Here is a 23,138-nt window from a genome sequence, read left to right as displayed (position 1 = left end):
CCGTGAGTTCGAGCCCCGCGTCAGGCTCTGGGCTGATGGCTCAGAGCCTGGAGCCTGTTTCCGATTCTGTGTCTCCCTCTCTCTCTGCCCCTCCCCCGTTCATGCTCTGTCGCTCTCTGTCCTAAAAATAAATAAACGTGAAAAAAAAATTAAAAAAAAAAAAAGAATGGACAGAAAATTTATTTGAGGAAATAATAGCTGAAAATTTCACTAATCTGGGGAAGGAAACAGGTATCCAGATCAGGGAAGCACAGAGAACTGCCATCAAAATCAACAAAGGCAGACCCAAACCAAGACATGTAGTAATTAAGTTGGCAAAAATAAGTTATAAAGAAACATTTTTAAGGCAGCAAGACAAAAGAAGACAATAAGTGACAAGGGGAACCTATAAGGCAGAAGATTTTTTTAACAGAAACTTTGCAAGTCAGAAGGGAGTGGCATGATATATTCAAACTGCTGAATGGAAAAAAATACGCAGCCAAGAACACTCTGTCCAGCAAAGCTATCATTCAGAATAGAAGGAGAGATAAAGAGTTTTTCAGGCAAACAAATACTAAAGAAGTTCCTGAGCACTAAACCAGTCCTGCAATAAATATTAAAGGGGATTCTTTGAGTTGACAAAAAAAGATCAAAAGTGACAGTCTGAAGGTAGGAAACACAAAAACAATAAAAATGAATATTTTTGTAAAAAAAGGGGCAACAAACTCACAAAATAAAAGGATGTAAAATATAAAAACATTTACCCAAAACATGGGGAGGGGAGGAATGAAAAATGGGTTCAAATTTAAATGACAATCAACTTAATATAGACCACTATATGCAGAAGAGGCTATACACAAACCTAATGGTAACTATATATCAAAAACCACTAATAAGTTGGGGAAAAGATGACGATGGAGTAGGAAGACCCTAAGATCACCTTGTCCCATGAACACAACCAGAGGAGATCACAAGGGAATGCACAAGAATTAGTGCTTCCCAAAGCCACTGTCTTGGTAAAGCGGGGGAGGGGGGGCTGAAATTCCTGAGTTCTTGCAATCAATAGAGCTTAAAACTTGTAGTTTTAAAGGATAGCAAACTTGGATGGGATAGAGCCTAGAAGGCACTTCACAGCTCCAAGAGAGTAAGCAGGCAAATAATAACCCAGTGGGAGACAGTATGGAAACAGCAATCTGAAGAGTGCCTCAGGCACATGAAGTGAAGACAATTCACTCTTCTGAGTGTGTCCCTGAGTGGCACCTTTCCCAGAGACATCTCTCTGGGAAAAAGGGAGCTGGCTGGTGCCATTTCCCTCCTATTCCCCTCAGCATAAACAGAGCCACCTGCTGGAAACAGTTCAGTGCTGACACTGGCTGCCTAATTTGCATACACCAGGCCCCACACCCCTGCACTCTAATGGGACAGCCCTTCTCAGTCATGCTTACCTGAACCGAGTGCAGCAGACTTCTCCCTAAGACCAGCACAAACAGCTGCCCACAACACATTTCCGACCAGAGAGGTCTGCATGGCCCCATTTCTGAGGAGATGGTGACAGGTCTCATTTCATAAGCACACCAGAGCATAACAAGTTAAAACTCACCACATTCAGGCCAAGGACCAAACACTTCCCACAGTAGGCAAGAAAAGTCTGTGAAGACAACTGGCTTGAAGGATAAAGCAGCCAAGACACAATAGCAGAGTGCATGCAGCAAACACCAGAGACACTCCTTGAAGTACCAGTCCCTGATCACTACATGACCTCTTCCTAAGGCCATTATTTTCAGAAACAGGAGACATAAGTGGCTTTTCTAATACAAAGAATAAGGCAGAGACTTAAACAAAATGCAAAGATGGAGGAATTTATCCCAAATGAAGGAACAAGAAGAGGCCAAGGGAAACAGATATAAGTAACATGCCCGATGGAGAAGTAACAGCACCAATCATAAGGATACACACTGAGCTTGCGAAAAGTATACAAGAGATCAGTGAGACCATTACTATAAAGATAAAAGACTTAAAAAAGAATCAATCAGAGATGAAAAGTGCAATAAACAGGATTAGAAATACCCATGATGCAAGGGAGAGCAGGCTGGAAGTAGCAGAGGAGTGAATTATAGACCTAGAAGACAAAGTAATGGAAAGCAATTAAGCTAACCAAAAGAGAGAAGGAAGAGTTATGAAACATGGGAACAGATTTAGGGAATTCAGAGACTCCATCGCACATAATAACATCCCTATTATAAAAGTCCAAGATGAAGCACAGAAAAAAAGGGGGGACACAAAATTTATTTGAAGAAATTAATAGCTGAAAACTTCTCTACTCTGGGGAAGGAAACAGACAACCAGATACAGGAGGCAGATAACTCCCATCAAAATCAACAAAAGCAGGTCATTAACAAGACATTTTGTAATTAAATTTGCAAAATGTGACAAAGAAAAATCTTAAAAGTAGGAAGACAAAATAATTCCTTAACATAAAAGAAAGACACATAAGGCTATCTGGAGATTTCTCAACAAAAATAGGAGCAAGGTAGAAGTGAATGGCATGGTATATTCAAAGTGCTGAATGGGAAAAAATCTGGAGCCGAATGCCTGATTTAGCAAGGTTATCATTCAGAATAGGAGGAGAGATAAATAGTTTCCCTGAAAAATAAAAACTAAAGGAGTTCATGACCACAAAACCATCCATGCAGGAAATATTAAAGGGAACTCTTTGAGTGAAAAGGAGAGACCAAAAGTGACAAAGACCGGAAAGGATTAGAAAAAGAGAATCTTCAGAAACAATATCAAAAGATGTAACAAAATGATACTAAATCCATATCTATCAGTAATTGATTTGAATGTAAATGGAATAAATGCTCCATCAAAAGACATAGGATGTCAGAATAAATGTTAAAAAGACCCATCTCTATGCTTCCTACAAGAGATTCATTGTAGACCTTAAGACACCTAAAGATTGAAAGTGAGGAGGAGGAGAGGCATTTTTCGTACAAATGGGTGTCAAAAGAAAGAGTAGTAATACTTACATCAGACAAACTAGAATTTACAACAAATACTAACATGAAACAAATAATGGCACTATATAATCATAAAGAGGAAATCAAGCAAGAAGATATACAATTGGAAATATTTATGCACTTGATATGGGATCACCCAAATATATAAAACAATTAATGATAAACATAAAGGAACTTATTGACAATAATATAATAATTTTTAACACCCCACTTACATCAATGGACAGATCAAATAAACAGAAAATCGACAAAGAATCAATGGTTTTGAATGACACACTGGACCAGATGGACTTAACAGATATATTCAGAACATTCCTTCTTAAAACAGTAGAATACACAATCTTTTCAAGTGCACAGGGAACATTATGCAGAACAGATTATACATTAGGTCACACAATAGGCCTCAACAAATACAGAAAGATTGAAATAATACCATGGACCATTTTTTTGACTACAACTCTTATGAAACTAGAAGTACATTACAACAAAATCTGGAAAGATAAAAAATACAAAAGGTTACACAACATACTACTAAACAATGAATGGGTCAGCCAGAAATAAAAGAAGAATAAAAAAAAAAAACCAGGGAAACACATGAAAATGACAACACAATGCTCCAAATACTGAGATGCAGCAAAAGTGGTCCTAAGTGGGAAATATATAGCAATACAGGGTTACTCCAAGAAGAAAAATCTCAAGTAAACAATCTAACCTTATACCTAAAAAAAGCTAGAAAAAGAACAAAGCCCAAAGCCAGTAGAAGGAATGAAATAATAAAAATTAGAGCAGAAATAAATGATATAGAAAAAAAAGAGATAAATAAAATGAGGATGTGGTTCTTTGAAAAAATTAATAAAATTGACAAACTCCTAGACAGAGTTATCAAGAAGAAAATGCAAAGGACACATATAAATAAAATCACAAATGAGAGAAGAGAAATAATAACCAACACCACAGAAATACAAACCATTATAAGACAATATTATGAAAAACTACATGCCAACAAATTGGACAAGTTGGAAGGGATGAATAAACTTCTAGAAACATATAAACTACCAAAACTAAAACAGGAAGAAATATAACACTTGAGCACCCCAGTAACCGGCAATAAATATATAACATCATATACATCTGTTGTGAAATAAGCCAGAGAATGACACATACTATATGATTTCATTCATATGTGGAATTTAAGAAAGTAAAGGGCAAAAGGAGAAAGAGAGAGGCAAGCCAAGAAATAAACTCTTAACTACAGAGAACAAACTGATGGTTACCAGAGGGGAGGTGGGTATGTGTGAGTAAAAGGTGTAATGGGAATTAAGGAGTGCACCTGTTGTGATTAGGCTTGTGTGATGTATATTGTTGTTGAATCACTATTTTGTACACTTGAAACCAATATAACATGGAATATTAACTATACTGCAATTTAAAATAAAATAAAATATATATTTAAAAAAGTATGGTGATTGCTAGTGGCTGGCGGGGTGTATGGTGAGATGTTGATAAATGGTACAAAGTGTTAGTTTTGCAGGATACATAAGTCCTGGAGATCTAATGGAAAACCATTTGACAATGGTTAACAATGTTGTACTGTATACTTGAAGTTTGCTAAGAGTGTAGAACTTAGGTGTTTCCATCACCAAGAAAGTAACTATGAGGTAAGGAATATGTTAATTAACTTGATTGTGGTGTATATTTCACAATGTATACATATATCATATCACAAAATTGCATATATTAAATATATACAATTTTATTTGTTTTTCAAGTTTTTATTTAAATTCAAGTTACTTGACACACAGTTGTAATGTTAGTTCCAGGTATACAATACAGTGATTCAACACTTCCCTACAACTATCGCTCATCACAAGTGCACTCCTTAATTCCCATCACCTATTTAACATCCCCTCACCCACCTCCCTTCTCGTAACAATCACTTTGTTCTCTACAGTTAAGAGTACATTTTTTCATTTTTTCCCTGTGCTGGATTGTTTTGTTTCTTAAATTCCACATATGAATGAAATCCTATGGTATTTGCCTTTCTCTGACTGACTGACTTTGCTTAACATAATACTTTCTAGCTCCATCCACATCATTACAAATGGCAAGATATCATTCTAAGACTCAGTAATATTACATTGTATATGTGTGTGAATACACACACACACACACACACACACTACATATTATTTATCCATTCAGTAGTCAGTGGACACTTGGGCTGTTTCCATAATGTGGCTCTTGTAGATAATGCTGCTATAAGATCAGGGTGCATGCATTAATTTCAGTTAGTATTTTTGTATGCATTGTGTAGATACCTAGTAGTGCAATTGCTGGGCCATAGGGTAATTCTATTTTTAATTTTTGAAGAACCTCCATACTGTGTTCCAGAGTGGCTGCACCAGTGTGCATTCCCACCAACAGTACACAAGTGTTCCTTTTTCTCCACATCCCCGCCAACACGTGTTGTTTCTTGTATTGTTGATTTTAGCCATTCTGATTGGTGTAAGGTGATATGTCTCATCATGGTTTTGATTTGTATTTCCCTGATTATAAGTGATGTTGAGTATCTTTTCATGTGTCTGGTGGCCATCTGTATGTATTCTTTGGAAAAAATATTTATTCATGTATTCTGCCCATTTTTTAACTGGATTATTCCTTGCTTAGGTGATTAATTGTATAAGTTCTTTATGAATGTTGGATACTAACCCTTTATCAGATATGTCATTTGCAAATATCTTCTCCCATTCTATAGGTTACCTTCTTTTTTTATTGATTTTTTACTTAGTTGTGCAGAAGCTTTTTATTTTGATATAGTCTTAACAGTGTATTTTCTGCTTTTGTTTCCTTGTGTTAGGAGAGATATCTAGAAATAAATTTCATTGGCCAATATCAAAGAAGTCACTGCCTGTGTTCTTCTCTAGGATTTTTATGGTTTCAGTTCTCACATTTAGGCCTTTAATCCATTTTGAATTTATTGTTTGTATGGTGTAAGAAAGTGGTCCACTTTTATTATTTTGCATGTTGCTGTCCAGTTTTCCCAACACCATTTGTTGAAGACACATTCTTGATCCCATTTAATATTCTTTCCTACTTCTTTGAGGATCAGTTGGCCATATAGTTGTGCGTTCATTTCTGGGTCTTTTGTTTTGTTACATCTAAGTGTCCATTTTTGTGCCAGTACCATACTTTTTTGATTACTAAAGCTTTTTAATATAACTTGAAGTTCAGAATTGTGATGCATCCAACTTTTCTTTTTCAAGGGTGCTTTTGCTATTTGGGGTCTTGTGTGGTTCCATACAAATTTTAGGAATCTTTGTTCTAACTCTGAAAAATGCTGTTTTAATTTTGACATAAATTTTATGAAATGTGTAGATTTCTTTGTGTAGTGTAATTTTTAACAATATTTGTTCTTTCAATCCATGAGCATGGAATTTCTTTTCATTTATTTGTGTCATTTTCTATTTCTTTCATGAGTATTTACACTTTTCAGAATATGGGTCTTTAATCTCTTTGGTTACATTTATTCCTATGTTTCTTATTGATTTTGGTGCAGTTGTAAATGTACCATTTTGTTAATTTCTCTTTCTGTTGATTCATCATTGTTGGATAAAAATGCAACAGATTTGTGTATATTGATTTTGTATCCTAAAACTTTGCACAATTCATTTATCAGTTCTAGCAATTTTTGGTGGAGACTTTCAGGTTTTCTATATAGACTACCATATCATCTGCAAAAAGTGTAAGTTTTACTTCCTCCGTGCTGATTTCAATGCATTTTATTTCTTTTTGTTGCCTGATTCCTGTGGCTAAGACTTCCAGTATTATGTTAAATAACAGTGGTGTTAGTTGACAGCAGTGTCTTTTTCCTGATTGTAGAGGAAAAGCTCTGATTTTTCCTTATTGAGGATAATATTAGTTGTGGGTCTTTCATAGATGTCCTTCATTATGTTGAGATATGCTCTCTTTTATCCTACCTTGCTGAGGGTTTTTATCATGAATGGATGTTGTAGTTTGTCAAATGTTTTTTTCTGCATCTATCGAAATGGTGGTATGGTTCTTATAATTTGTTTTATTAATGTGGTGTATCACATTGGTTGATTTGCAAATATCAAGCCAGCATTGTAACCCAGGAATAAATCCCATGTGATTGTGGTGAATAATTTTTAATGTATTGTTGGATTTGGCTTGCTAGTATTTTACTAAGAATTTTTGCATCTGTGTTTATTAAGGGTATTCTCCTTTAGTTCCCTTTTTATAATTGGTGTCTTTTTCTGGTTTGGGTAACAGGGTAATGCTTTCCTCATAAAATGAATTTGGAAGTTTTCTATCCTTTTCTATTAATTTTGGAATAGTTTATGGAAAATAGGTATTAGCTCTTCTTAAATGTTTGGTATAATTTTCCTGTGTAGCCACCTGGTCCTGGAGTTTTGTTTGTTGGCAGTCTTTGATTACTGATTCAACTATTTTTCTGGTTATTTGTCTGTTCGAGTTGTCTATTTCTTACTGTTTCAGTTTTGGTAGTTTATGCTTTTAGGAAATCATCCATTTCTTCCAGGTTGTCCAGTTTTTTTTAGCATATCATTTTTCATAAAATTATTTTATAATGGTTTGTATTTCTGTGGTGTTGATTGTTATTTCTCCTCTCTCATTTGTGATTTTATTTAATTGGGTCCTTTCTCTTTTTGATGAGTCTGGCTAGAGGCTTATCTTTTTCATTAACTTGTAAAAGAACTAAGTATTTCATTGATCTTTTCTATTGTTTTTCTTTATTTTTAGCTTCTATATCATTTATTTCTTCTCTAATATTTATTATTTCCTTCCTTATGGTAGCTTAGGCTTTGTTTTTGTTTTTATTTGTTTTGTTTTTTGTTTTGTTTTTGTTGTTCTTTTAGTAGCTCCTTTAGGTGTAAGGTTGGATTGTTTGAAATTTTTCTTGCTTCTGAGATAGGCCTGTATTGCTATATACTTTCCTTTTAACACTGCTTTTGCTGCACCTTAAAGCTTGGGGACCATTGTGTTTTCACTTTCATTTGTTTCTGTGTACTTTTAAGTTTATTCTTTCATTGTCTGGTTGACCCACTTATTGCTAAGTAGCATGTTGCTTCACCTGCATGTATTTGTGTTCTCTCTATAGTTTTTTTTATGGTTGATTTCTAGTTTCATACCATTGTCATCAGAAAAGTTGTATGGTATGGTTTACATTTTTTTTTATTTGTTGAGGTCTGTTTGGTGTTCTAATATTGATCTATTCTGGAGAATGTTCCAAATGCACTTGAAAAGGACGTGTATTCTGTTGTTCTAGGATGGAATGTTCTGAATGTATCTGGTAGTCCATCTGGTACAGTTTGTCATTAAAAGCCATTGTTTGTTGATTTTCTGTTTAGTTCTTTTGTCCAGTTATGTAAGTGGGGAGTTAAAGTTCCCTAGTATTCCCATAATTTGGCTATTGTTGAAAGTGCTGCCATAAACAGGGTAAAAGTGCCCCTATGCATCAGCACTCCTGTATTCCTTGCGTAAATTCCTAGCAGTGCTATTGCTGGGTCATAGGGTATATCTATTTTTAATTTTGTGAGGAACCTCCACACTGTTTTCCAGAGCAGTTGCATCAGTTTACATTCCCACCAACAGTGCAAGAAGGTTCCCGTTTCTCCACATCCTCGCCAGCATCTACAGTCTCCTGATTTGTTCATTTTAGCCTCTCTGACTGGCGTGAGGTGATGTCTCAGTGTGGTTTTGATTTGTATTTCCCTGATGAGTCTAAATGTCCATCAATTGATGAACAGATAAAGAAGTTGTGGTTTATATATACAATAGAATACTACTTTGCGATGAGAAAGAATGAAATCTGGCCTTTTGTAGCAACGTGGAGAGAACTGGAGAGTGTTATGCTAAGTGAAATAAGTCATACAGAGAAAGACAGGTAATGTATGTTTTCACTCTTATGTGAATCCTGAGAAACTTAACAGAAGACCATGGGGGAGGGGAAGAAAACAAAAAAAAGAGGTTAGAGAGGGAGGGAGCCAAAACATAAGAGACTCTTAAAAACTGAGAACAAACTGAGGGTTCATGGGGGGTGGGAGGGAAGGGAAAGTGGGTGATGGGCATTGAGGAGGGCACCTGTTGGGATGAGCACTGGGTGCTGTATGGAAACCAATTTGACAATAAATTTCATATTAAAAAATAAAATAAATAAATAAAGTTCCCTACTGTTATTGTATTATTTTAAATTAGTTTTTTATATTTGTTATTAATTATTTTATATATCCGGGTGCTCTCATGTTGGGTGCGTAAATATTTACAATGATTATATCTTCTTGTTGTATTGTCTTCTTTTTATCTTTATATATTCCCCTTTTTTGTTCCTTGTTGCAGTCTTTGTTGTACATGTAGTTAGTCTAATATAAGTATTGATACTTTGGCCTTCTTTTGACACCCATTTGCACAATAAATTTTCTTCATGCCCTCATTTTCAGTCTGAAGGTGTCTGTAGGTCTAAAATGAGTCTCTTGTTGGCAACAAATAGATGGGTCTTGTGGTTTTTTAAATCCATTCTGACACTCTTTGTCTTTTCTTGGAGTGTTTAGTCCATTTAAATTCAAAGTAATTATTGTAGGAGTGTATTTAGTGCCATTTTACTTATTTTGTCATCGTTTCTAGAGATTTTCTCTAATTCTTTCTTGTCTCTGTCACTTTTGGCCTCTCCTTTGCACTCAACAAGTTCCCTTAATATTTCCTGCATGCCTGTTTTAGTTGTCCTGAACTGCTTTAATTTTTGTTTGCCTGGGAAATTCTTTTTAGTGTTTTTATTTAAATTCCAGTTAGTTACCATATTTGTAATATTTTTTCAGGTGTATAAAATAGTGATTCAACGCTTACATAGAACACCTGGTGTTCATCATAACAAGTGTACTCCTTAATCCTTATCACCTATTTAAAACATATCCCTACCCACCTCGCTTCTGGTAACCATTAGTTTTTGATCTATGGTTAATGGTCTGTTTCTGGGTTTGCTTCTCATTCTTTTTCCCCCCTTTTCTCATTTGTTTTGTTTCTTAAATTCTAAATCACATGTTATTTTTCTTTCTGTGACTGTCTCATTTCAGTTAGCATACACTTCTCTATCTCCATCCATGTCATTGCTAATGGCAAGATTTCATTCTTTTTTTTTTTTAAATCGCTGAGTAATATTCCATTGTGTGTGTGTGTGTGTGTGTGTGTGTGTGTATACACATATACATTCCATTTTTTTTCTTCTCAGATCTAGGGTTAGGGTTAGGTTTAGGGTCAGGGTAAGTGTATGTTCCTGGTATACTATAGTTTACAAAACTATAACCCTCTAAAACCAGAGGGTTATATTTAGGGTTAAGTTTAAGGTTAGGGATAGAGGTTAGGATTTAGGTTTAGGTTTAGTTATTAGGAGTTAAGGTTAATGTTAAGGTTTATACCTAGGGTTATGAGGTCAGTTATTAGTGGGTTTATATTACTGAAAGAAGATGTTACTTAGATGACAGTTTATACATTGTAATTTCTTTTTTCTTTTTTTTTAATATGAAATTTATTGTCAAATTGGTTTCCATACAACACCCAGTGCTCATCCCAAAAGGTGCCCTCCTCAATACCCATCAACCACCCTCCCCTCCCTCCCACCCCCATCAAACCTCTGTTTGTTCTTAGTTTTTAAGAGTCTCTTATGCTTTGGCTCTCTCCCTCTCTAACTTCTTTTTTTTTCTTCCCCTCCCCCATGGACTTCTGTTAAGTTTCTTAGGACCTATATAAGTGTGAAAACATATGGTATCTTTCTATGTATGGCTTATTTTCACTTAGCATAACACTCTCCAGTTCCATCCATGTTGCTACAAAAGGCCATATTTCATTCTTTCTCATTGCCACGTAGTATTCCATTTGTATATATACATTTTAATTTCAATGTGTGAAGCACCAGGCTCTTCCCTTGTACTTCTATTTCATCCATTTATAAACACACACATGTTAATTAAATAAGATGTTATTTGAATGAGGGATTATACACAGTGTAGTTTCAGTGAGATAAGGACAGGGATCTTCCTATATGCTTCTAACATATGTTTACAAACACGTATATCTTAATGAAAGAAGGTGTTACTTGAAATATACATTATATGCTACCTAGTTTCATTCAAGAAAGAATAGGTCTATTCCCACATGCTTCTACACATACATTTATAAACACATCTATATCAATGAAAGAAGTTACTTGAATGATGATTTATATACAAAGTAGTTTCAAAGAGTTAAGCATATGACTATTCCCATATGCCTTTACAGGTATGTGTAGAAACTTTTAATGAAATAAGATGATACTTGAAAGACAGATTATACATAGCATGGTTTCAGAGTGTTAAGCATGCAGCTATTCCCATATGCTTCTACACATACATTTACAAACACCTGTATCTTACTCAAAGAAGACATTAGTTAAAGGATGCATTATACACATGATAATTCCAACTAGTTAAGCATACTGATACTATCATATCTTTCTACACATAACTTATATCTTAATGAAAGCAGATATTACTCGACAGAAAGTTTACACACAGTGGGTTTTCCATGTGCTAAGCATGCAGCTATTCCCATAGGCTTCTTTTATAAATTTAAATTCCAGTTAGTTAACATACAGTATATTAGTTTCAGGTGCATAATTCAGTTATTCAACATTTCCAAACAATGCCAAGTGCTCTTCACAACAAGTGCACTCCTTAATCCCCATCACCAGTTTAACCCAAATTCCCACCCACCTGCCCTCTGGTAAACATCAGTTTGCTCTCTATGGTTAAAAGTTGTTTTCTTGGTTTGTTTTTTCTCTTCTTTTCTCCCATGATTATTTGTTTTGATTTTTAAATCCCACATATGAGTAAATATATATGTGGAAATATATGAGTGAAATATGTCATATTTCACTTTCCCTAATACTCTTTAGCTTCATCCACATTACTGCAAAAGGCAAGATTTCATTCTTTTTGATGGCTAATATTGGCTTTATATTATACATACCACATCTTCTTTATCCATTCATCAGTCAAAGGACATTTGGGCTCTTTCCATAATTTGGGTATTGTTGATAATGCTGCTATAAACATTAGGATGCATGTATCCCTTCAAATAAGTATTTGTGTATTCTTTACATAAATGCTTAGTAGTGCATTGCTGGATCATAGGGTAGTTCTATCTTTAACACTCTGAGGAAGATCCACACTGTTTTCCAGAGTGGCTGCACCAGTTTGCATTCCCACCAACAGTGCAAGAAGATTTCCCTTTTTCCACATCCTCACCAACACCTATTATTTGCTGTGTTGTTAATTTTAGCCATTATGAAATGTGTGAGGTGATATCTCATTGTAGTTTTGATTTGTATTTCTGATGATCAGTGATGAGCATATTTTCATATTTCCACTGGCCATCTTCTGTGTTCTTTGGAAAAATATCTATTCATGCCTTCTGGCTATATTTTATCTGTGTTTTATTTATTTATTTTATGTGTGTTTTATGTTGACTATTTTAAGTTCTTTATATATTTTGGACGGTAACCCTTTACCAGACATGTTATTTGCAAAAGTTTTATCCCATTCCATAGGTGGCCTTTTAGGTTATTTTGCTTGTTTGTTTCCTTTACTGTGAGATGCTTTTCATTTTGATGAAGTGGCAGTAATCTATTTTTGTTTTTGTTTCCCTTGCCTCATGAGGCATATCTAGTAAAAAGTTGGTATTGCCAATGTCAAAGATGTTATTACCTGTGTTCTTCTCTAGGATTTTAATGACTTCCTGTCTTACATTTATGTCTTTAATCCATTTTGACTTAATTTTTTGTATGGTGCAAGAAAGTGTTCAAATTTCATTCTTTGCATGGAGCTATTCAGTTTTTATATCAGAAACTTTTACCACTCCTATTATGAATGATAGTATTCCTGGATGGAGTATTCTTGGCTTCAGATTTTTCCCATTTAGTACTTTGTATATACCATTCCATTCCCATCTGGCTTGCCAGGTTTCTGTTGAGAAATCCCTGGCTATTCTTATGGGTTTTCCTTGTAGTTTAAGGACATCTTTTGTCTTGCTGCTTTTAATATTTTTTCTTTGTCACTATATTTTGCAAATTTAATTACAATATGTCTTGGGGTTAGCCTGTTCTTGTTGATTCCGGTGGGAATTCTCTGTGCCTCCTGGATCTGGATATGTGTTTCTGTCCCCAGATTAGGGATGTTTTTAGCTATTATTTCTTCAAATAAATTTTCTACTTCCATGTCTCTCTTTGCTTCTTCTGGGACTCCTATAGTACAAATATTATTACATTTGACAGAGTCACTGAGTTCCTTAAGTCTATTCACATGTTATATAATTCTTCTTCTCTTTTGTTCAGCTTCATTACTTTCCATTACTTTGTCATCTAGGTCACTAATTCATTCCTCTGCTTCTTCCATCCTGCTGTTCATTGCATCAAGCATGTTTTTAATCTCATTTATTGCACTTTTCATCTCTAATTGATTCTTTTTTTAACTCTCTGTCATAAGTGTCTCACTGATGGTTTGTATACTTTTCTCAAGCCCAGTGTGTATCCTTATCATTGTTGCTTTAAATCAGGCATTTTACTTATATTTGTTTCACTTAGATCTCTGGGTTTAACCTTATCTATTTCTTTATTTTGGGATAAATTCCTCTGTGTTTGAGTTTTGTCTATGTCTCTGCCTTCTTCTGTATGTTAGAAAAGCCAGTTATGTTTCCTGCTCAGGAAAGTAATGGCCTTATGAAGAGGTCACATAATGTGAGGGCTTGGCACTTCACCAAGTATCTCTGGTGTGTTTTGCATGTGTACTGTTCTTGTATTTTGTCTGCTCTATCTTTCAGGTCTGTCATCTGCTGAGGCTCTCCTTGCCTACTGTTGGTAATGTTTGGTTTCTGGCTTGAATATGGCACGTTTCAACTAGTGCTTGGTCTGCTTGTGAAATGATATCTGTCACCATCTTTACTGGTACTGAGGCTCTACAGTACTCTCAGGTCAGGAGATGTGGTGTGGGCAGGTGTTTGTGCTAGTCTTATGGGGGAGGGGCCTGCTTGCAGGGACTGAGGCAAGTTTGACTGTAAAGGGCAGACCCACCTGTGTATGGGACAATGGGGCTTTGTGTATGAAAGTTAGGCAGCCAATGTCTGCACTGTGCTGCTTCCTGCAGGTGGCTTTGTGTTTATGCTGAGGGGTGGGTAGAGGAAGTGACACATGCCACCTCCTTTGTTCCTGGAAATGTATCTCCATGAGTACTACCTCTCAGGGACTTGTTCTGAGGAAAGCAAATAATATCTCTGCTCAATGCCCCAGGCACTCTTCAGTTCACTGTTTCCATGCTGTCTACCCTTTGATGTCTTTCCCTCTTTCTCTCTAGGAGCAGAGCAGTGCCCTTCTGCTATATCCCAGTCTAGCTTGCTGACCTTTAAAAGCCCAAGCTCTAAGCCCTGTTGATTGCATGAAGTCAGGAAATTTAGCACCTTTCTTTTTCCAAGCCAATGACTTTGGGTAAATATTTTCCTTGTGTGTTCCCTTGTGTGGTCCTCTCTCAACTTTCTCTGTTGAAAGCATGGATCCCTTCCCTCTGCAGCAACAGCAATGTTTCGTTCCTAAATCACGTGACCACACTTCCTACCTTCTTTGGTGTGACCCCTGTCTTTTTAGCTGTGTAATTTGTTCTGTATGTCTTCAGGTATATTTCTGGAATATTTAGGTTGATTTGATAGTTATCTGGTTGTGTTCATAGGACAAAGTGACCTAGGGTCCTCCTACTCCATTACCATTTTCATTTACCTCAAATATATACAATTTTAATTGTCAACTAGAGTTTATCAAAGTTAGGGGCAAAAGAATTAATCAAGACAAAAAGGCTAAGGGGTGTGGCAGTGAGATTGGAACTGAGAGAACCTTAATAATAGCTAATATTTGCTGAGTGTTTACTGTATGTCAGATATTATTATAAGTGTTTTTCACTATTAATATGCAGATAGCAGATAAGAAAACCAAAGCTGAAAATGGTGGAGTAACTTTCAGCTAATGATAGTAGACTGGGAAGTCAAATCCAGACAATGTAGCTCCACAATATATGCTCTTGGCATACATTGTCTACATCCTCAATAAAAGAACTATTTGAAGAAAGAAATAATAGAACTTCAGAAACAAATAACTGAGATCATAAAAGAATGTTAAAAATCAATGATCAATTTGGAGCCAGGGTGATTGGGTGGTCCCATTCTTAAACGGTAGAACTTCAAAGTTGTTTAGTAGGAATTGTTGTATCTGCAACTCTTGCTTTGTATAATTGTAAGCTCAGTGGAGATGAACAGCTGTGCTGTATGCTACAGGTGGTATCCAAATAAACATGGACCTCATGGTTTTCTGCTGAGAGAATATCTACCAGAGACAGGGATATTATTCTCTGGGCCCCTTGCAATGAACTCTAATCTTTGGACATCAATGGAGCAGGCATTGCTGCAGCTACCTCAGTTTTAAAGAACATGTGGAATACCAGGAATAGAGAAAAGTATACCTTGGTTGAATACCAAGGTTTGATTCCATGGCAATTTTCCCACTACTGTGTTCATCATTGACAAACTCCCTATCTCTGTAAATGACACCTCTGTCCACACAGCCCCGGCAAACAGAAATCTGACAGTTGTAAGTGTCCTTTCCATCTCAATACACTCATTTTTCTCCACATCCACTCCCAACCTACTAGTCAGACTTTTATAATTTTTTTTTGGCCTGGATCATTACAGTAGCCTCTTAAGTGGTCTTCCCCCTTTCACTCTTGCACATGAAGGTTTCTCCCACCAACCACTGTATTCAATACACCCTAGTTATGCTGATATTCTGTCAGTTATTAAAAGAAGACAAGCAGAGGGAACAGGGAAGATGGCAGCATAGCAGGACTCTGGGCTCACCGCGCGTCCTGCTGATCACTTACATTCCACCTACACCTGCTTAAATAACCTAGAAAACCGCCAGAGGATTAGCAGAATGGAGTCTCCGGAGCCAAGTGCAGACGAGAGGCAAACAGAAGAGGGTAGGAAAGGCGGCGAGGCCGTGTGCACTCCACGGACTGGCGGGAGGGATCCAGGGCAGAGGGGCGGCCTGCCGGCCAAGCAGAGCCCCCAGTCTGGCTTGCAAAAGCGGAGGGGCCGGACGGAGTGTGTTCCGACAGCAAGCGGGACTTAGCATCTGGGAGGTCATAAGTTGTCAGCTCTGCTCAGAAAGCGGGAAGGCTGGAGGACAAAGGGAGGGAGAGTTGCTGAGCCCTGGGATAACAGAGCTCAGTTTGGCGGAGAACAAAGGCGCCAGCCAGCGCCATCTCCCTCGCCCATCCCCAGCCAAAATCCCAAAGGGAACCAGTTCCTGCCCGGGAACTTGCTTGCTCCACGCAAACACCCAACGCTGTGCTTCTGCGGAACCACCACTCTGGCAGTGGGTCTGACTCCCACCCGCTGCCACAGGGATCCTCCTGAAGTGGATCACCTAAGGAGAAGCGAGCTAAGCCTACCCCTCCTGCCCCCATGCACCTTGCCTACCCACCCTAGCTAATACTCAGATCCCCAGGACCACAACCCTGGCAGTGTGCAAGTAGCCCAGACAGGCCACGCCACCCCACAGTGAATCCCGCACCTAGGAGAGGGGAAGGGAGGCACACACCAGTCTGACTGTGGCCCCATGGGTGGGCTGGGGGCAGACTTCAGGTCTGACTGTGGCCCCGCCCACCAACTCCAGTTATACACCACAGCACAGGGGAAGTGCCCTGCAGGTCCGCACCACTCCAGGGACTATCCAAAATGACCAAACGAAAGAATTCCCCTCAAAAGAATCTCCAGGAAATGACAACAGCTAATGAACTGATCAAAAAGGATTTAAATAATATAACAGAAAGTGAATTTAGAATAATAGTCATAAAATTAATTGCTGGGTTTGAAAACAGTATAGAGGACAGCAAAGAATCTCTTGCTACAGAGATCAAGGGACTAAAGAATAGTCAGGAGGAGCTGAAAAATGCTTTAAACGAGATGCAAAATAAAATGGAAACGTCCACGGCTTGGATTGAAGAGGCAGAGGAGAGGATAGGTGAACTAGAAGATAAAATTATGGATAAAGAGAAAGCTGAGAAAAAGAGAGATAAAAAAAATCCAGGAGTATGAGGGGAAATTAGAGAACTAAATGATACACTAAAAAGAAATAATATACGCATAATTGGTATCCCAGAGGAGGAAGAGAGGGAAAGGTGCTGAAGGTGTACTTGAAGAAATAATAGCTGAGAACTGCCCTGAACTGGGGAAGGAAAAGGCATTGAAATCAAAGAGGCACAGAGAACTCCCTTCAGACATAACTTGAATCCATCTTCTGCATGACCTATCATAGTGAAAATGGCAAAATACAAGGATAAAGAGAAAATTCTGAAAGCAGCAAGGGATAAACCTGCCCTCACATATAAAGGGAGACCTATAAGACTCCTGACTGCTCTCTCTTTTGAAACTTGGCAGGCCAGAAAGGCATGGCAGGAAATCTTCAATGCGATGAACAGAGAAAATATGCAGCTTAGAATCCTTTATCCAGCAAGTCTGTCACTTAGAATAGAAGGAGAGATAAAGGTCTTCCCAAACAAACACAAACTGAAGGAATTCGTCACCACCAAACGAGCCCTACAAGAGGTCCTAGGGGGAATCCTGTGAGACAAAGTACCAGAGACATTGCTACAAGCATAAAACATACAGACATCACAATGACTCTAAACCCGTATCTTTCTATAATAACACTGAATGTAAATGGACTAAACGCTCCAACCAAAAGACATACGGTATCAGAATGGATAAAAAAACAAGACCCATCTATTTGCTGTCTACAAGAGACTCATTTTAGACATAGGAAACCTTTAGATAGAGAGTGAAGGGATGGAGAACTATTTATCATGCCACTGGAAGCCAAAAGAAAGCTGGAGTAGCCATACTTATATCAGACAAACTAGACTTTAACTTAAAGGCTGTAACAAGAGAGGAATAAGGGCATTATATAATAATTATAGGGTCTACCCATCAGGAAGAGCTAACAGTTATAAATGTCTATGTGCCGAGTACGGGAGCCCCCAAATATATAAAACAATTACTCATAAACATAAGCAACCTTATTGATAAGAAGGTGGTAATTGCAGGGGACTTTAACACTCCACTTACAGAAATGGATAGATCATCTAGACACATGGTCAATAAAGAAACAAGGGCCCTGAATGATACATTGGATCAGATGGACTTGACAGATCTATTTAGAACTCTGCATCCCAAAGCAACAGAATATACTTTCTTCTCGAGTGCACATGGAACATTCTCCAAGATAGATCATATACTGGGTCACAAAACAGCCCTCCATAAGTTTACCAGAATTGAAATTATACCATGCATACTTTCAGACCACAATGCTATGAAGCTTGAAATCAACCACAGGAAAAAGTCTGGAAAACCTCCAAAAGCATGGAGGTTAAAGAACACCCTACTAAAGAATGAGTGGGTCTACCAGGCAATTAGAGAAGAAATTAAAAAATATATGGAAACAAACGAAAATGAAAATACAGCAATCCAAACGCTTTGGGATGCAGTGAAGGCAATCCTGAGAGGAAAATACATTGCAATCCAGGCCTATCTCAAAAAAAAAGAAAAATCCCAAATACAAAATCTAACAGCACACCTAAAGGAAATAGAAGCAGAACAGCAAAGGCAGCCTAAACCCAGCAGAAGAAGAGAAGTAATAAAGATCAGAGCAGAAATAAACAATATAGAATCTAAAAAAACTGTAGAGCAGATCAATGAAACCAAGAGTTGGTTTTTTGAAAAAAGTAACAAAATTGACAAACCTCTAGCCAGGCTTCTCAAAATGAAAAGGGAGATGACCCAAGTAGATAAAATCATGAATGAAAATGGAATTGTTACAACCAATCCCTCAGAGATACAAACAATTATCAGGGAATACTATGAAAAATTACATGCCAACAAAAGGGACAACCTGGAAGAAATGGACAAATTCCTAAACACCCACACTCTTCCAAAACTCAATCAGGAGGAAATAGAAACCTTGAACAGACCCATAACCAGCGAAGGAATTGAATCGGTTATCAAAAATTTCCCAACAAATAAGTGTCCAGGACCAGATGGCTTCCCAGGGGAGTTCTACCAGACGTTTAAAGCAGAGATAATATCTATCCTTCTCAAGCTATTCCAAGAAATAGAAAGGGAAAGAAAACTTCCAGACTCATTCTATGAAGCCAGTATTACTTTGATTCCTAAACCAGACAGAGACCCAGTAAAAAAAGAGAACTACAGGCCAATATCCCTGATGAATATGGATGCAAAAATTCTCAATAAGATACTAGCAAATCGAATTCAACGGCATATAAAGAGAATTATTCACCATGATCAAGTGGGATTCATTCCTGGGATGCAGGGCTGGTTCAACATTCGCAAATCAAACAACGTGATACATCACATTAACAAAAAAAAAGAGAAGAACCATATGATCCTGTCAATCGATGCAGAAAAGGCCTTTGACAAAATCCAACACCCTGTCTTAATAAAATCCCTTGAGAAAGTCGGGATAGAAGGAACATACTTAAAGATCATAAAAGCCATTTATGAAAAGCCCACAGCTAACATCATCCTCAACGGGGAAAAACTGAGAGCTTTTTCCCTGAGATCAGGAACACGACAGGGATGTCCACTCTCACCGCTGTTGCTTCACATAGTGCTGGAAGTTCTAGCATCAGCAATCAGACAACAAAAGGAAATCAAAGGCATCAAAATTGGCAAAGATGAAGTCAAGCTTTTGCTTTTTGCAGATGACATGATATTATACATGGAAAATCTGATAGACTCCACCAAAATCTGCCAGAACTGATACATGAAATTAGCAAAGTTGCAATATACAAAATCAATGTACAGAAATCAGTTGCATTCTTATACACTAACAATGAAGCAACAGAAAGACAAATAAAGAAACTGATCCCATTCACAATTGCACCAAGAAGCATAAAAGACCTAGGAATAAATCTAACCAAAGATGTAAAGGATCTGTATGCTGAAAACTATAGAAAGCTTATGAAGGTATTTGAAGAAGATATAAAGAAATGGAAAGACGGGGCGCCTGGGTGGCGCAGTCGGTTGAGTGTCCGACTTCAGCCAGGTCACGATCTCGCGGTCCGGGAGTTCGAGCCCCGCGTCGGGCTCTGGGCTGATGGCTCAGAGCCTGGAGCCTGTTTCCGATTCTGTGTCTCCCTCTCTCTCTGCCCCTCCCCCGTTCATGCTCTGTCTCTCTCTGTCCCAAAAATAAATAAACGTTGGAAAAAAAAATTAAAAAAAAAAAAGAGATGGAAAGACATTCCGTGCTCATGGATTGGAAGAATAAATATTGTCAAAATGTCAATACTACCCAAAGCTATCTACACATTCAATGCAATCCCAATCAAAATTGCACCAGCATTCTTCTCGAAACTAGAACAAGCAATCCTAAAATTCATATGGAACCACAAATGGCCTCGAATAGCCAAAGTAATTTTGAAGAAGAAGACCAAAGCAGGAGGCATCACAATCCCAGACTTTAGCCTCTACTACAAAGCTGTCATCATCAAGACAGCATGGGATTGGCACAAAAACAGACACATAGACCAATTGAATGGAATAGGAACCCCAGAACTATACCCACAATCGTATGGCCAACTAATCTTTGACAAAGCAGGAAAGAAGATCCAATGGAAAAAAGACAGTCTCTTTAACAAATGGTGCTGGAAGAACTGGACAGCAACATGCAGAAGGATGAAACTAGACCACTTTCTCACACCATTCACAAAAATAATCTCAAAATGGATAAAGGACCTGAATGTGAGACAGGAAACCATCCAAACCCTAGAGGAGAAAGCAGGAAAAGACCTCTCTGACCTCAGCCGTAGCAGTGTCTTACTTGACACATCCCCAAAGGCAAGGGAATTAAAAGCAAAAGTGAATTACTGGGACCTTATGAAGATAAAAAGCTTATGCACAGCAAAGGAAACAACCAACAAAACTAAAAGGCAACCAACAGAATGGGAAAAGATATTTGCAAATGACATATTGGACAAAGGGCCAGTATCCAAAATCTATAAAGAGCTCACCAAACTCCACACCCGAAAAACAAATAACCCAGTGAAGAAATGGGCAGAAAACATGAATAGACACTTCTCTAAGGAATACATCCGGATGGCCAACAGGCACATGAAAAGGTGCTCAACGTCGCTCCTTATCAGGGAAATACAAATCAAAACCACACTCAGATATCACCTCACGCCAGTCAGAGTGGCCAAAATGAACAAATCAGGAGACTATAGATGCTGGAGAGGATGTGGAGAAACGGGAACCCTCTTGCACTTTTGGTGGGAATGCAAATTGGTGCAGCCACTCTGGAAAACAGTGTGGAGGTTCCTCAGAAAATTAAAAATAGACCTACCCTATGACCCAGCAATAGCTCTGCTAGGAATGTATCCAAGGGATACAGGAGTACTGATGCATAGGGGCACTTGCACCCCAATGTTTATAGCAGTACTCTCAACAATAGCCAAATTATGTAAAGAGTCTAAATTTCCATCAACTGATGAATGGATAAAGAAATTGTGGTTTATGTACACAATGGAGTACTACAGGGCAATGAGAAAGAACTAAATATGGCCCTTTGTAGCAACGTGGATGGAACTGGAGAGTGTGATGCTAAGTGAAATAAGCCATACAGAGAAAGACAGATACCATATGTTTTCACTCTTATGTGGATCCTGAGAAACTTAACAGAATCCCATGGGGGAGGGGAAGGAAAAAAAAAGAGGTTAGAGTGGGAGAGAGCCAAAGCATAAGAGACTCTTAAAAACTGAGAACAAACTGAGGGTTGATGGGGGGTGGGAGGGAGGGGTGGGTGGGTGATGGGTATTGAGGAGGGCACCTTTGGGATGAGCACTGGGTGTTGTATGGAAACCAATTTGACAATAAATTTCATATATTGGAAAAAAAAAAAGAAGGCAAGCTTACTCCCATATCACAGCAGCTTTTGTATTCTGCCTAGCAAAGAACACTATTTCCTCAAACTTTTGTCATAGCTCTCTCCTTCTCATGTTGATTAAATTATTTAATATATGAGCTTTGTTTAAATCTTAATTTGAACAAATATTAAAAAAACATCTATTAGACAGTTGGGGAAATTTGATATTATGAAATGTGATATCAATATTAAGAAAAATCAATATTAAGGAATTTGTATGTGATAGTAATATTGTGCATATTTTTAAAAATCTTTATCTTTTTAAAAAACATGTTGAAGTATTTATGACTAAGATTGTATGATGTCTGTAATATTGTCCAAAATAATACACTACAGATTGGGGGAGTCAGTAGGGATGTGGAAAAAGCAAAATTGGGCATATACTGATATAATTGTTAAATTGGGTGAAGCGTACTTGAAAGTCCAGTAAACTATTTTACTGTTACATGTTGAAATTTTAAGCTTAAATACTTAATATATATTTATGTTTATACACAAAAAATATATATATATATACACACATATATACACACTCATACACATGTGTGTGGAATAAGCCTGTACTCTACATGAAGGAGAGGCAAACAAAACATCAACGAATAAGAAGAGTGCCACAGAATGTTGGGACAATGCAACCTGGAAATTTGTCACCTGTTCAGAGCTTCAGGGCACAGCAACTAGGATTCTGGTTTCCTACATACAAATCCTAACAAAGCAAGTGTTAACACAATGCATGTTTACAAGAAAGAAAGGCCCTTTTCTTATCCATGGTGTCCAAGCCTCAATTCTGAGCTAGAGATGACTGGGGAGAAGGAGTCTACAAAGCAGAGGGTATAAACTAATAATTGACGATCTACATCTGGCCCATAGGCAAGCTACTTTGATTCCATGGTGCTATAAAACTTTTTACATTATAGGCCAACATCCAAATTCTAGCATATTTCACATAAAAGTATTAATTTTCTGCTTTTCTTTAAAATTTGGTAAATTTGGTAATAATTAGTTGGAGTTGAGTGACAATTCTGTTTCAGAGGGGGCAG

General features: G+C 37.4%; 1 protein-coding gene across 1 annotated transcript in view; it reads right to left on the bottom strand.

Annotated features, from left to right (window-relative positions):
* Positions 1-23,138, bottom strand: part of KLF8 (Kruppel like factor 8) — a 248,359-nt gene that overhangs the window by 4,655 nt on the left and 220,566 nt on the right. The gene's annotated exons all lie outside the window — the stretch shown is intronic.

This window comes from Leopardus geoffroyi, chromosome X (assembly GCF_018350155.1).
Source record: "Leopardus geoffroyi isolate Oge1 chromosome X, O.geoffroyi_Oge1_pat1.0, whole genome shotgun sequence".
NCBI lineage: Eukaryota > Metazoa > Chordata > Mammalia > Carnivora > Felidae > Leopardus > Leopardus geoffroyi.
The sequence above is the reverse complement of the archived record's forward strand: the minus strand, read 5'-3'. Positions and strand labels throughout refer to the sequence as shown.